The following is a 16,394-nucleotide window of genomic DNA, read 5'->3' on the forward strand; positions in this document are numbered from 1 at the left end:
GCTCTCCTTAGCTAGAGAGGTCCCTGCGCAGTTCCAGCACAGCCTCATCCGGCAGGTGAAGGCTGTAGGGCAGGCTCTGTGCTGCACCCCATCTCTGTCCCAAGAGCAGCACAGCTCGCTTACAACCCCATCAGAGAAAAAGATACAAGAAAGAAAGCATGTAGATATCGGTGGGGTGGAGAGTGCACTGCCATTTGATGCAACCGCTAAAGAGAAAACCTTCCCTTTTGTTTTTAAAAAAGTTTATTATCTCATACCTTATGCAAATCATGCTTTATATATTAGGCAATAATATATGAGAAATACTCAAGTCAAATTAAAGGCTTCAATAGCCTTGCCAAAAGCACTGTGATTTTCCTATAAAAAAATTATTCCAATTTGTTGATCTTACATAGGATGAAACATACTGTAACAATCTTCATAATTTATGTCCTGTTGGGACACAATGATTTAAAGTAACATAATACAGAGCCGCATCACGGCTAATCTAAACCACCTGACCAGATAAACACCAGCTTCCCTTCTCTCTTCAGCAAGGGCATTTCTGTTTATTGTCATATCATTTCCTCATTCTAGGAACACGAAGAATAAATGCAGCCAACCTGCATTTCAGTGGGAGGCTGAGCTGGCCTTTCCCATGTCAGGAGGTCTCTACGTACATAGGTACCAGTACAATGTCAAGGGCTTACAAGACAGAAAACAATCCAAGAATTCCACCCTCAAAATCATTTACAGCGAAGCAAATATGGATTCATCCCGCACAATATGGACCAGGTGTGGTGTTATAAACCAAAATCTTTGGGTTTTTTATTTCTTAATGTCACTGAAGAGGTAATTCTTTAAAGCAAATTATAGGGCTTACCATGAGCCAAATTTTTAGAAATGTTTCAGTCATGCTTCTTGCCATGCTCACAGGCATTCATGGTCTGATTAACCAAACTAAAATGCCCAAATTAACCAGCATCTTTTGGAAGTGAAGAATCTTGGTGGAAGAACAAGACAAAGAGTCCATGTGGCGATAACCAAAGCCATTTCTGGTACACAAATTGCCAGGTTTCTCCAGGGTCCAAATCCCTGCACTCTCTTCACATATGCAAACCTTACTAGGCAGAGGGAGGGTTTCAGGGGGACTTTAGGCAAGGGTTTAAAGTTTCAATCATGAAAGAAAAAGTGCAGGAACACATGTGCATTCGGCAGATAACAATTCACTGAAAATATTTTAAATCAAAACAAAACGCCTGTCTGACCAAATTTTTATAAACTTGGGTTGGGGAAGGGGAAAACAAACAATTGTTTAAGGGTGGTTTCAAATACTGCTTTCTGCTATTACCAAGAATTTTCAAAGCTTTTCATGCTCCATTGGTAACGGCTCTGCTTCACAAGCTGTTCTGGTCGATCCTGCCAAAGAAATGGTCTGATACACTTTATTACAAGTTTATCAATTTGCTTACCCAGGCAAATATATATATAATTTATCTTTGCCCATAGAGACCAGTATAAAATAGGACCCCTCCACTGAAAGCAATGAGATTACTACAATACAAATGGATGAGATAGATACTAGGCATTTGCATCCCAACCCCACCTCCACTGAAGTCCACACAGAGAGACCCTAACTCAAACCAACCAATCCTTAGGCGCAGAACCTAAGGCAACCTGAGTGGCTCCATTTTTAGTTTCAAAAGCATCTACACAGGAATGGAGACAGCAAGTAATTCTATTTCTGTTACCACCTGGAGCCCTTAATGTGGAAAACTGAAGGAAAAAAATATCATTTTGGAGAATCCTTTTCGGGCAACAGACATTTTGTAACACGGGTTTGAGCTTAACATTACTCACATTTATAAAAATGTAAGGTACTAGATTATAAACCTGCACTATTGTTGGTGTCACCCCAAGTTAATACCATCTGCACTGAATTTTGGTAAAGAGCGAGACTTGCCCTAGAATACTCATAACCTGGACTGATGCCCCGCTTGTGAATTCATATTTCCATGATCTGTGCACCATCCTGCATTTCCACAACCAGTTCAAAACCAGCCTACTTTGTTCTGAAGACGAGAGGACTTCGGTTACCATGGGTTTTCTCAGACCTCATGCTGGGGTTAGGGGTACTCTGATGACAAAAAGCCTTGTCACTGGATCATGTTGTGACTGTCCCAAACACTGATTCTCATAGCCCTGAACCTTTATTTTTCAATAAACTTTTTATCACAGGGTTACCCCAGAAATTGCTATCCTCGGAAAGCCCACCCCTGTACCCAGGGAGACATGGGATACTTGTTACAGAACTGACAGTGATAATGAACATCAGAAAGAAAAATGTCCACCAGAAGAGGAATGGCTGAAGTGTGGTTAACTTATTTAAATTTGTGTTTGATTCACAGAAGAACAGAACATATTGACAACACATCTACTGTATCAGAAGCAGCTGCAACAAGATGGAAAGGGCATCAATCTAAAAATCCAAAAATCTGGGCGCTACCCAGACCTGGAGCAAGCCACATAATTTGGCTGGGTTGAGACCCCCATCTGAACAAAGAGATGATGTGTACCAATCTCACAGACAGTGCCCTCACACACAGTAATACTCAATCAGAAAAGAATTTAGCTAATAATAACATCATTACCATCTAGTAGGCACAAGGACAGGATATCTCTGATTACTTTCTGATTATTTCAGCATTAACCAGAAATTATTTTCTCATTTACATGCAAACACCTGAGTAGACCCTATTCTGATCAAGTAGCACCTTCTGAACATAATTGATTCCTGCTGACTACAGATCTTAGTGCATTTCAGGCCTGAGACTTCACTGATTCTGATTGTTCAGTTCTGAGAACAAAAAGGAAAGGAAAAAAACACAATAGGCTCTTATAAAACAGCCACTCCAGCCCAGGCGCTCACACTCCCTGACAACAGGGTGTTCTTGTTTTACAGAGCGAAGGACTCAAGCTCTATCACATGTCCCCGGTCACAGACTCAGAAAAGTGGGGCTGGGTTCCCATCACGTACATCCAACTCCAAAGCCTTCATGTGCATGTTCAGTATAAATTCCTGATGCCAGATTATATTTTTTCCACTTATTTCCTTTACCTCAAAGCTAATTATAGCAAAAAATGCTTCCTGTAATTTTTACTTAAATTTTTTAACCACGAGAAAAATAAAGCATTACTAATGGTTTGGAAAAGGAAGAAAAAATGATTTTGTATTTTGTTTTTAGTTTTTCCCTGTGCCTTTTTTCCACACAACCGTATGATAATCCTGGACCTTCTTATAACATTAAAAATTCCTATTCATTTTCCATGTGGCTCCAAGGTCATCTTTACTTACTTGTACAAACAAGTTAATGTTATTTGTAAGTGGCACCCCCTCACATACAATGGGTAATTTTCACATTTCAGGAACTAATATAAATAGTTTGGTATCATAGGAGACAGACATGAATACCAAATTTCTTTTTAAGCCAGACTTTCTGAACATGAAGATTCTTTGAATTCTCTACCAATATACACATAGTGGTGTTTCAGGGGCGAAATTAGAAGAGCAATTGTATATGTGGGGTTTTTGCCCAGTTAAAACATTAGATAATATGATAAAGTCTTCTTTGGCTAAGCACCGATTAAAGCAACCCATTAGTTCAGGTATTAACAGTCAGCTGTGCCAAAACCATCACAATTGAACCTGTTAGAACAAACACTCCACCCACCAAACTTGAAATGGCAGGGACACTGTTATTAGATCTTCCAACATGCAAGCAGTGTACACTGTGGAAAAATCCCCAAAGCAAATGGGAACTGAGTTCTCATACTCAAATACTATTTCCAGACCAAAGTGTTTCTGTGGCCATGCCTCCCAACTGTCACACTCACTCCCCTATGTCCCGGAGAAGACCACTCACTGAGGGGCCGCAAGAAAGCCAAGAAGGGGCTCCCTGGGGGCACAAGGAGTTAAGTCTCAGCAAAATAAAGCTATCCCTAGACAGGGAGCTAACCCACAAGGCTCAGCAGACCTCTCCTGTCTTGCCTGCTGCTCCCCTCAGCAGTGTATTTCAGTAGATCTGCCTGTTCTGCTCCCCACTCTCTCTCTGGTGATCCTCTCATGCCCCACACCTCTGGCCTACACCCAGGCTTTTGTATGCATAAATAAATCCTTAAAAAAAGAAAGAGGGTCTCCCATGGTGGTGCAGCGGTTGAGTGCTGGGTTGCGAGGCTGCCTGCAGCCTCTGCAGCGTCAGTTCGATCCCTGGCCACAGGCGAGTGTCCCACAAAAAAAAGAAAGAAAGAAAGCCAAGAAGTCTGTGTTTTACTTATATCTGTCTTTAGTGCTTAAGAACAGAGTTTGCACCAAAATGGTCTGCATCATAAGTTTTCAAAATTATTATACTGGTAGATTCTCATGATGAGTTGAGTCTATATTACCCTCTTGGTCTGCCTACTCTTACCTCAAGCACCCGGTACAAATTTGGGAACTATTACCCTGATGTTCTGAAATGTATTCTTCATGGTAACCATGAGAATTATGAGTAGTCATTAACCCAGAGTTATACTAAAACAAAAAATATGCAGAGCTTTGAATACAGGGAGTGGGCATGAAGTCAGAAATAAAGTGGGGATGGTTCTAAAAGAAATGCAAAGCCAGAAAGGGATGCTTCACAAGATAAACATGGCTGGGCCTGGCAGGGACTGCTGCCGTTACCTGGCCCCAACCTCAAGGTTCAGGAAAGCATGGCTGACCATTTTTAGTTTGAATTTATTTTCTTTACAAAAGAGATATTTAATTTTACATCTCTCTGGCCTATGCAGAATGTAATGGAAAAGTGCCCAATTAGTCCTATGATACAGAAAGTCCATGGGCAGAGGAGGGAAACTTTACTTGCAGTAGAGACCTAGAGTTCCTACTTTGGACAGTTACTCTCCCTTCTCAGCCTTGGCTTCCCTGTCACAGCAGAAAAGGGTGGACCAATGATGGTGGGAATCTTCCCATCATGTGACGTGGTAACCAGAAACCTGCCGTGTTCCCTGGCAATTAAAAAAAAAAGGTTTCTCTCATAGCAGACTGGGTCCCCCTCAATCCAACAACCATGATATTAGGAAATGAGGGTTTGAGGGTTTGGTTTTTCATGGTAACTCGGGAAGTACCTAGAGTTCTATTGCACAAGTGACCTATTTTGGACCTCAGAAGTTTTTCACAGGGTCCAGTAAAATGTTAACGTAGTAAATGTTATATTTATCTTTCAGGGGCCTCCCCTGGTGGCGCAGGCGGTTGAGCACAGCGCTACGCAGCTGTCCGCAGCCTCTGCAGCACCAGTTCGATCCCGGCCAGCCAGCGAGGGTCCCACATGGCGCGACAGACCTCTCCTGCCACCCGCTGCTCCCCTCAGCAGTGTATTTCGGTCATCTGCCTGTTCTGTTCCCCGCTTTGTCTCGGGTGAATCCTCTCGCCCTCCCACGTATCTGGCCTGTACCCCAGTTCTTGTATAAATAAATCTTAAAAAAAAAATTGTTAAAAAAAAAAAAAATCTTTCCATTTCATACATTGTGAGAGCAGAACCCAAGACACAACTATCTGTCTGTCCACAGACAGAATTAGATCACAGAAGGTTTTAGGTCTGGAGGCTATGTCTCATACGGTGGGTGCTGCACAGAACCTGTGTTGTCTCGTGACTTTCATTTTGATTTGCATAAACTGGGGTACTTTGCCTCACTCCTTTTCCTGACTGCTTCATTTCAGTAAACGCCCCTTCAAAGACAAAGAGGTTCCTAGGACCCCCACATGTATTACATGGGCAAAGCAGTTTACAGATACAAAGCTCTAAAAATTTCAGAATCTCAAACAACAAAATCTGAAAATAAGAAAATCAATGACTATATTAACATAAGCTTGTAATAAAGTTACAAATTCTGTCTGGTCACCTTTGTCTACCACTTTTTAAGAAAACAGGATATTACTGAAAAGTACCAGCTAAAAGAAACTTAATGTACCTATTTTTGGAAGGTTCTAGGTAGGTATTTCCTTTAAACAGTAAATACGATCAAGTATATTCCAAATACAGCATTTTTTACAACTAAGAACATGCTTATAACGGCTTTAGTTTAAGAAAAATCTGCTTCCAAATCTGATAGGAAAAAAAAAGGAAGGTTAAATGAAATAGCCAGTATTTATATCATCTCAAGTAAAGACTTTGATGAATTTAGAAGTTGTCCCTACTTTATTTAAAAAGCTTTAAAAATTATAGCTAGGGCCTCCCCGGTGGCGCAGCGGTAGAGCGCTGGGTTGCGAAGCTGCCCGCGGCCTCTGCGGTGCCGGTTCAATCCCCGGCTGCTCCCCGGCCACCGGAGGAGGGTCCCACATGGCGCGCAGACCTCTCCTGCCGCCCGCTGCTCCCCTCAGCAGTGTACTTCGGTCCTTCTGCCTGCTCTGCCCCTCGCTCTGGCTCTGGCTCTGGTGAATTCTCTCACCCTCCCGCACTTCTGACTGTACCCAGTGCATGTATAAACAAAACAAACAAGCAAACAAATAAATAAAGAAAAAACATGCCTCTATTAAAAAAAAAAAAAAAATCTTTAAAAAAAAAAAAAAAATTATAGCTAAATAGTTTTTTTGTGCAACCCCTTTTGCCACTTGTAAGTTAGTAGTAAACAAATTTGGTTACATCAAAACAATGTGAAATGGTTTTGGTTTTAATGCAATATTTTTAAACCTGGTAATAAATTCCTTTAATAGCATTATATATATTATTTAAGTAATTAAAATTTCTAAACCTAATGCTTGCATTTCAGACAACATTTAAGCGTTTCTAGCTTCATAACCTCTTAGTTCTATTATTCCCCTTCCCCCCAACACAACTTCAGCTTCAACTTCCCAGCCTCTGCTCTCGCACAAAATTAAGTCAAAGGTTAATTCCCATTCCTAGTCAAATCTATTTCTATGCTTCCAAAGTACCCACCCGACACACAAAACTACTCTGTCAAGTCTCTTCAGTGGGAGGGCTCACAAAAGGGTGACACCTGACACAGCAAAAATCAACTATAAAACCCACCCAAAAGTTCCACTGATACCCACACCATAATATAAACATAAAATGGTTAGTCAGTGGAAAAAAAAAATTCAGTAGATCTCCATTACCATATCTTAGTCAGAAAATGACTTAAAAACTAAGTCAAAAAACTATGAAATGAGAGGCAAGGCTAATAAAGCCACAGCTGGTTTCACTTCTAGCACCCAAAGTCGACAGCCACAGGGATGGGTCCTGACGTGCCTTATGATACTGAAAGGCAGCAGACACCAGAGGCAAAGACAACTACAGGAATTGCGGATGGAGACTCAAAACCTGCATCCCCACATTCACAAAGCTAAAATGCTTCCTTGCGTGAGAAATAAAATCTTTACTAACAACTTTTGGAAATAATAGTTCAGTCTTGGCTCAAATGGATAATTTTGTCCTGCACCAAAACCAACTCCTTTCAAATTCCCAAAGCCTATGAGCAGATTCACACTAATTTCAAGACAGAGTTTCCTTCCAAACCCAACGAAATGAAAGGCAGAAACCAGCAAGAGGGGAAAAAAATGAAGTAACATATATAAGACGGTTCGCCATTTTATGAAAAACAAATGAAGAATTACACTCACATCACACTGATAAACTGAGAGGCTGCCAGTGGTTTTCAGGACAGATGTAACATTTTAACAAATGTGATTGTTTGTGAACGAAATAATTCTGATCAAAAACTTAATTGCAGCCAAAGTGAGCCCTGGGCTGTGTCACCATAATCCATTCTGACAGGAAGCAGTGAGTGGAGATTCCTACTGTGAACGGAGCACATGTGAAAGGTCAGCTTTGGCCTGGAACTTCAAAACCGTTAACGTGTAAAACAGTGTGCATTAGAGCCCGGAACGGCTAACCGCTGGATTAGCGGATGTCCGCTGTGTGGGTCTGATGTGCTTTTGGCAGGTAATGGTTAATTTGTAAATAGGCAGTGTATTGTAACTTTCTTCTCTGCTTCGTCCCAGCATTAACCAGCAGAAGCCATTCTTAATTACAGTGCCAGAATATTACAGTATTAGATTTATATATAACATGGTCTCATTATAACAAAGTTTCAAAAAATAAATCTTTGCATATTTAGTGAAGGAAAAGTTGCATATATTTAAATGTTTGTTGCTATAATGAATGAAAATTTTTTCACGTAAAATGAATATATTTGCTCATCAAATAGCAATCGTATTATAGCCAAAATTTGCCAAATGACAATTTCACTAGAAGAAATGTATACTTTACTCATATATTATAATCTGTGAAATCAATTACACAACACTGTTCTGCGTGGCTTAATATTCTAAATAAAAATGCAATTAACACTAGTTTTATTTTTCAACATTACTTATAAAAGAAGCAAGCTAAATATTGCCTTATAAGTCAATATATGCAAAAGTACTTTATACATATTGTTATTTATACAACTGGTCTATTTGACGTTAAATTAGCCACTTCTCCCATAGCTGAGCCACTTAAGGTAATAATGAATGATAAAAGTACACTTCAACTTTAAGATTATTTCAGGATTTAACTCATTTCTGAGTTGAGAGAAAATTATACTTCTCTCTGCAGTAAGCAGGTTTTCTAAATAAGTTTTATTTGTATTCTCAAAAGCAGCCTTCTAAGGTCATGGTTTTAGACAGATGCTGCTCCTGGGGCCTTTGCAGGTTAAATCCAGGGATCTTGAAAGCGGCTCAGGCAAGGGCAGCCTCCGCATCAGCAATCTCATCGTTCCTGTTCACTTCAGAACTCAACTGACACCTTCAGGAAAAAAAACCACAAGTGCTTCTAACTGCAAGGAAGACTGAAGAGAATAAAATTGTGGTCAGAAAAACAAGCTATCAATTTCTTATGTTTCTCTGTGTTCATGCAGGATCTTCCTAACAGTCTGCTCCTGAAAGTATGGGATGTACATGATTACCACTCTGCTGCTCTGTGCCAAGTCACTAGACCCTGGGACACAGTCCCTGTTCCTCAAGGAGCTCACAGTGTGGTGGGACAAGAAAGGTCAACTGTGAAGAGCTGGTAAGAAGTGAAGGGGGCAGAGGAGGAAACAATCCAGAAAGGCTGAGAGAGAGACTGGTGCTGGGCACACCCACCTTGTATTGTCACTCTTCCCCACAGAAGCCCAAGTAGAAGCCACCACAGCAATCCAGGTTCACAGGGGGCACCAAGGTTATCCTAGGAGCTAAATTTATTCCAGGCGTAAAATAAAGAGATGTCATAATTCACGGAAAAAAAAAAGTATTTTACAAGGTTCCAAACTGATCACCAAAGCATTTTCTTAGACCATGAAGTGATTAATTATACCTGATAACAATGTATATAACTTTAACCTCACCCTAATCATTTTATCTATCACCACAACTTTTTCACCATAGTAATTCTTGCTACCATTCCACTTTGAGGTCAAGTTCAAAGAAGCTTCCAAACCTTCCTCCAGCAAATGACCATCAGAGCAGAAAGGGCCTTCCCATGGAGTTCCAACGTAAGGTGAGCATGCCCACTCAGGTTATGGACTTGTGCTGAGGAACTGCTGGCTGCCCCATCCTCAGTGCCAACCCCTACAGCTCTCTCCCTCAGAGAGCAAGACCATTCGCTAAGGCAAATGCAACTACTGATTACAGGAAAGATGTCGTTTATTTTTTAAATTAGCTTATATTTGTTTACCTGTCCTAAAATACTAAACGTCGAGAAAGTTAACTTATACTTTAATTCAGTTCTGGACTTCAATTGACAAACAGAAAGAAGTATGTTGCCAGTTACCTTTTTCAGGACCCGTGTTCAAATGGGAGGACACCAAAGAAATTAATCATTCAATTCCTACTTATAGGAGCAGATTCTCCATAACGTATAAATTATCTTGATTTACAGTGAATCATTATTGTATTCATAAATGCTGGAAAGTTGGTGAACAACATGATATAATGACACCCCAAAATAATTTTATAACTGCAGGTGTGCAAATCTTAACATGTGGGAGATGACTCAAAGGATAACAGGGAATAAAACCGTTTAGGAAGGGTCACCCAGAGGAGGGAAAGGGGCAAGGGCATGCACCCCAATACTCCAAGATGTCTTTAAACCTGCACGCCTCCTTTAGCGGCAGATGCAGTGGGGCCGCAAGCCATGGGCAGCAGAATCATCAGTTAGGTTTAAACAAGCAAAGGCAAAATGCTCCATAATTTACAACAACCCAATCACATTGCTCATTCTTTTGAGGTTAAACGCTACTGACATAAGCTACACCTGAATCCAATCAGTGCAGAGACGTTGAGAAGATTCACACGAAAGGACTAAATTTGTCACAAATGGGTTGGTTTCCGATCTTAATGTAGCCGAGTTGCTTCTCTCTGACCTCCATTGAACAAATCAACTTAATGGGCACTAGGAGTGCTATAAAACTTAACAATGGAGTGATTTTTAACTTTTAAAATATAGTTATGAAGCAAAATGTTGGATAGCTTCTACAATACTGGAAATCAAATTAAATCTAGATGTTTTTTAACAGTCTTGACAGATATAATCCTAGTTACCATGTAAATTTATGGTAAGCTGCTGTGATATTAGCCACAGGTGCTACTTTTAATATATGAGCCGCATCTGGCTGGGAATAGAATTTCTCAGAGGACTGAAAATGACCTCACTATCAGACAATGGAAGGGGAAAAAAACAAGACCACTGTGGCATATAAAAAGCTGAAGATGTGGTCCACAACTAAATATTTCACATAAAATTGATTTTAACTCTGCAGTTGCAGGTTAAAGGATATTATACTTTCAATATTTAAGAGGCGTAGATATATTTCAAGCAAATAGCCCAGAAGATTAAGAATGTAAGACAGTTATGAATACCATGGCTATGTATATAATACTAGTTTTCAAACCTTTGATCAGTATTGGAAAAAATGATCCACTAAGACTTGAAAAGAAAATTCTTTCATGGTTCCCAGGCACAAGACATAATTAGACACCACCAAGCATACCAAACCAAGATGTAACAATTACTGATCTTTAAGCAGCAGCAATTCTCCAACAACTCTCCATCAATGGTTGTGTTATTTAAGTTCTCTGGAGTCATTCAGATGCCCAAGAAAACATTCTCACTAGATTTTTTCAAAATCACCACAAGAAATCACCATTTGAGCTTGACCCATAGACAAACACAAAGAGAAAACACTGTTTCACTTACCTATCCAATTCAAAAATAAAATTATCATGTGCAAAACATAGAACTGTTTCCTTTTAAGAAATCCTTCCTGAAACATTCGAAAGTCATCATTTGCAAGAGAACTGGCAAGTGTGGAAATGGAATAGAGGATTTACAAAGATTTAATTTCCTATGAAATAACTTCCCAAATTAAACAAGCCTTCTTTATCTGAAAAAAATCTTTAAAAGAGAAACATTTCTATGAAAATATTCCCTACACCCTTGCACTAAGCTGTGAGAATACTAGCTACAAAGCCCTGTAACATAACATTTTCCTTCTGACCTTCTCGAGTGATTTGAAAGGCTTGATTTTTCAGCTTTAATAGATCAATTCAGGGCCTCCCCGGTGGCGCAGCGGTTGAGCGCTGGGTTGCGAAGCTGCCCGCGGCCTCTGCGGCGCCGGTTCGATCCCCGGCTGCTCCCCGGCCACCGGCGGAGGATCCCACATGGCGCGCAGACCTCTCCTGCCGCCCGCTGCTCCCCTCAGCAGTGTGCTTCGGTCCTTCTGCCTGCTCTGCTCCCCGCTCTGGCTCTGGTGAATTCTCTCACCCTCCCGCGCTTCTGACTGTACCCAGTGCATGTATAAACAAAACAAGCAAACAAACAAAATAAATAAATAAAAAACATGCCTCTATAAAAAAAAAAAAAAAAAAAAAAATAGATCAATTCAATCTAGGTGATGATTTCTTTCTTTTTTTTTCTGACAAGTACCAGATTCTATGCCTGATTTCAATGTGTGTCAAGATCTAAAGTATCTTCAGCAAGAAGAACCTGCTATGACTTCTCTGACACTTCTGTGATCAACCAACAGCATTTATATGGTGCACTAAGAAAAGACAGGCTCACAAAGCCCCATCTGTAAAGATGGTTAGTGACTATACAAAGGTATTGGTTAATTAAGTGTTGCCTTTCCATTCCATGGAATTTTGTGTCTATCCACCAACAAATATCATAAAGCAAAATATTTTACTAATAGGGAAAAATGTTCACCATACATGAAGTGAAAAAAGCAACTGAGGAAAAATTCTACAATATCACCCCAAATATATATACATATATTTATATATATACACACAGACTCACAAAATACACATTCACACATACTGTCTTTTAAGTGGGCAGAAGGATTACAGGCATATTTTTCTTCTTTGACTTTTCTGTGTTTTCCAAATTATAGCGCAAACTCTGCAATCAAGATAAAAAAAGTTGTAGGTATTAACAAGGTAAACATGCCACAAAGATGTAACATGGTGGTATCATTCCCTGAAGAATGATCTCTGTGGGGTATAAGTAATCCACAAATGCTAATCCCTCCTATTTAAAGCTTGCAGTTTTCAACAAATAAGTTCACAAATTCCCATCAATAGCTGGCTACCTTTTTCTTCAAAATATGCAAAGAACATATAATCTCCTCTAAAAAAATTCACTTCAAGAAACCAAAATTACACCAGCACTCCTACCTAAACATCTGTATTCAAAGTTATATGGTTAGTGGCTCAGGAAGCTGCAGTCTCTCAAAGCAGGTTTATCTTTTCTATGTGGAGTTCTTATTTGGTTGCTTTTTGCAGACCTTTTATCAGGAAGTGACATCCCCTTCCAGAGAGAACTTGACCTCAAAGTGATATTTAATACTTTTTCATGCAATTGTAAATGGGATTGTTTTCCTGATTTCTCTTTTTGCTAGTTCATTATTTGCATGCAGAAAGGCAACAGACATCTGTATATTGTGTAGCCTGCCACTTTGTTGTATTTATTGTTTCTAATAGTATTTTACTAGAGTCTTTAGAATTTTCTTTGTGTATTAACATGACATTTGCAAAAAATGATGGTTGTACTTCTCCTTTCCAATTTTGATACTTTTTATAGTCTCTTCTTATCCAATTACTCCGGCTAGGACTTTCCGACACCATATTGAACAGGAATGGTGAGAATGGACATGTTTGTCTTGTTCCTAATCCCAGAGGAAAAGCTTTCAATTCTTCACTACTGAGTATGATGTTTGCTGTGGGTATGTCATATATGGCCTTCATCATGCTCGCTGACCTCCAATCTAGATTGACTTAGGACAAAACAATTATCAAGTATTATAAACTAAAGCTTTCAGACAGGGGATGGAGAATCATGTAGCAGTTTACAAATTCCCATCAATAGCTGGCTACCTTTTTCTTCAAAATATGTAAAGAACATATAATCTCCTCTAAGCCCTCCAAAGTAAGTATGTTGGAGTATTTCCTAAATAGAACAAAGAAGCAGACTCAATTTTGAATGGCTGAGTTGTTCATTCAAAGGCCTAGAACATTGCTAACAATGTTTTAGTAACAAAAACTGCAATCCACATCCTAAATCATTGCACAACCCTGCAAAATACAGACTGGAGGCTGAGAAAAGCTGTCGCCTTATGGTGGGAAGCCTCCACTTAGAACAAAGGACCACGGCCTGCTCTTCCCTAAGTTGGAGGAGATTCCTTAAATTCCCTCACTACTGTCACCATTAGCAAAATGGGTTTACTACCACTTGACCTTGTGAGGCTGCTGGGGAGCTTTAAAAGCTTTCAGTTATTTCAGAGATCAGCTAACAATGAACTACTAAGACTGACTAGACGCTCCAGCACTCATTAGTTCACAAAGTACTTTGTGACTCTCCAAACCATCACAAAAACTGATTTGACTGCATCTCAGGTGAAAAAAGAAAAATAGGGCCTCCCCAGTGGCGCAGTGGGTTGAGCACCACGCTGTGAAGCTGTCCACAGCCTCTGCAGTGTGGGTTCAGTCCTGGTCAGTTGGCGATAATCCTACATGGTGCAGCAGACCTCTCCTGTTGCGCCCGCTGCTCCCCTCAGCAGTGTATTTCTGTCGTCTGCCTATTCTGTTCCCCATTCTGCCTCTGGTGAATCCTCTCACCTTCCCACCTTCTTTTTTTTTTTTTTAAGAAAAAAAAAAAAAGAAGAATTACCTATATATAGAATGACATTAAAGCAACATTTTCACATCAGAATTTCTAAAAATCATTCCTATAAAAAAGTCATCAATAAATTTTAAAACTTTTCTATCTAGATACCAATGAGTTATGATTTTTTAAAAAGATTTATTTATTTATTTATTTATACAAGTTCCAGGGTACAGGCCAGATGTGCGGGAGGGTGAGAGGATTCACCAGAGACAGACAAAGGATTCACTGGGGAACAGAACAGGCAGACTGACAAAATACACTGCTAAGGGAGCAGCAAGCGAGACAGGAGAGATCTGCTTCACCATGTGGGATTCTCGCCGGCTGGCCGGGATAGAACCCGTGCTGCAGAGGCTGCAGACAGCTTCACAGTGCGGCGCTCAACCGCCTGCACCACTAGGGAGGCCTCCAATGAGTTATGATTTTTAAAAAAATTAGCCATGAGTAATAGATCAGAAAAAGGATCTGTATACAACACAACCCCAGTCTGCTCTCAAGAAATGGCTTGAAACAAGAAATGTACACTTAACTATATTAGGTAGAAAGGCCTAAGGCAGTCTCCCTATAGTCTTGAAAAATCTACCATGGGCCCTCAGCACGGCCATATTCACAAGACTGGCTGTGGGTAGCTGAGGTTGTGCAGTCAAAATACTGACATGCATCAGCCTCAGTCTCTCAAAATCGAAGACAATTTTTAAAAATGCCCTTTCCTGTTCTGAGGCTTCAAAACCACCTGCAGAACAAAGGCACAGTCACTGCAGCTCTTCCAGGAAGTGCCCCTGTGACTGCAGACCATCCCATCACACACAGCACCTTAGTGGCCACCTACACTATCAGGAAACATCTATGTCCAGGAGTAAAGAAATAGTGACAGTGGGCTGGGTAGTGCGCACAATGTACACAGCACACCCCCTCTGCTCTCAGGGTTCTTTTATCTCGATGAGAGAGAGAGGAGAGTAATTGCATATCTCTTTTGCATAACCTAAGTTGCATTTCATCACAATCTAATTCTTCCACAGGTTTAGTATTAACCTGAGCATCCCACTTCACCCACAGACCTCATCTCTTCCAGCTCTAATATTCAAGGTTTATTATCACCGCTGAAAGACCACCACCACCAAGAGAACCCAAGGGCTGAATTCTAAATGGAAAGAACAACAGACTGGTGTCTGTGGCTACAAGGACTTCTAAAGACACACTTCTAAACACACACAAGCCCCACGTCCTCTCCAGGCTGACCTGAACCCCCATCCACCAAGCCGCCCTTGCCATGGTCACTGATGGCCTCCATTTGCTTTACCCAGTGGTGATCCGTAGTTACTCATCTTACCTGGAGTCTCCACAGAACTGATTCCTCCCTCCTTCTTAAAACACTATCTTCTTTTGGATTCTGTGACATAGCAGGGACCTGATTTTCTTCCTATTTTACTACCAGTTTCTCTCACTCTTCTGCCAGCTCCTCCTTTTCTATTCAACCCCTAAATAAAACAAATTTTGCACGTTCTTTCCTTTACATACTAGTTTCTTCCAGAGTGATCTCACCTATTATCTTGGCTTTTTTCCATACATACCTGTGACTCCCAGTTACCCACAACTCAGATCTATACTGTGGGTTCCTAACAATACATAAAACTACCTTCTTAAAATTGACATTCGGAATGTCACAGAGCAACTCACAATTAATGTCCAAACTAGAAATTTTAATCTCCACCCCTCTCCCAATCTTCCCCACCTCAGTAAATGTCACTTCAAACCACCCAATTCCTCCAGGTAGGAAGGAGCATAGTGGGGGAGAAGAACTTAAATAAAAGTAGGAAAGAAATGAATTGAGCTGCTGAGGGTCATGGCTGCAGTTCTGGAATGCAGTTAATGTTTTGTGCTTCCTTGTCTGAGCCTCAGTTTCCCTACTTCTCCAGAGGGAGCAACTAGGTCACTCTCAGGTTCTATGTCTCACAGAGTGAAGGAGCCTCTTCAGAGAAGCCTGAGAAACAGGGTTAGGGCCTGACCACAGGTCATAGGTAGCTCTGAAAACCTCTGAGATGGTATCTCCTAAGATGTAAAAGGAAGGAACTTGGATTTTCTGAACAGAGGCCAAACTGGTCACAACACATGAGCCCTGGGGCACATGCAGGCAGACAGAGTATGAAGATAAAAAGCTGCCAGGATGGTGCCATGGAACTCCAAGGGTGGGGCAGTGCA

The 16,394-nt window shown here is 40.5% G+C and overlaps 1 protein-coding gene and 1 long non-coding RNA gene across 3 annotated transcripts in view; one reads left to right on the plus strand and one right to left on the minus strand.

The window, feature by feature from the left end:
* Positions 1-16,394, minus strand: part of PCBD2 (pterin-4 alpha-carbinolamine dehydratase 2) — a 43,934-nt gene that overhangs the window by 12,679 nt on the left and 14,861 nt on the right. The window lies entirely within an intron of this gene.
* On the plus strand, positions 7,896-13,054 carry LOC119243456 (uncharacterized). The gene is made up of 4 exons (XR_005124714.2): positions 7,896-7,955; positions 8,914-9,065; positions 9,449-9,533; positions 11,958-13,054. It is a non-coding gene; the product is annotated as an uncharacterized LOC119243456 (long non-coding RNA).

Source organism: Talpa occidentalis, unplaced genomic scaffold, assembly GCF_014898055.3.
Source record: "Talpa occidentalis isolate TD23 unplaced genomic scaffold, MPIMG_talOcc4v2.1 talOcc4.13, whole genome shotgun sequence".
Taxonomy (NCBI): domain Eukaryota; kingdom Metazoa; phylum Chordata; class Mammalia; order Eulipotyphla; family Talpidae; genus Talpa; species Talpa occidentalis.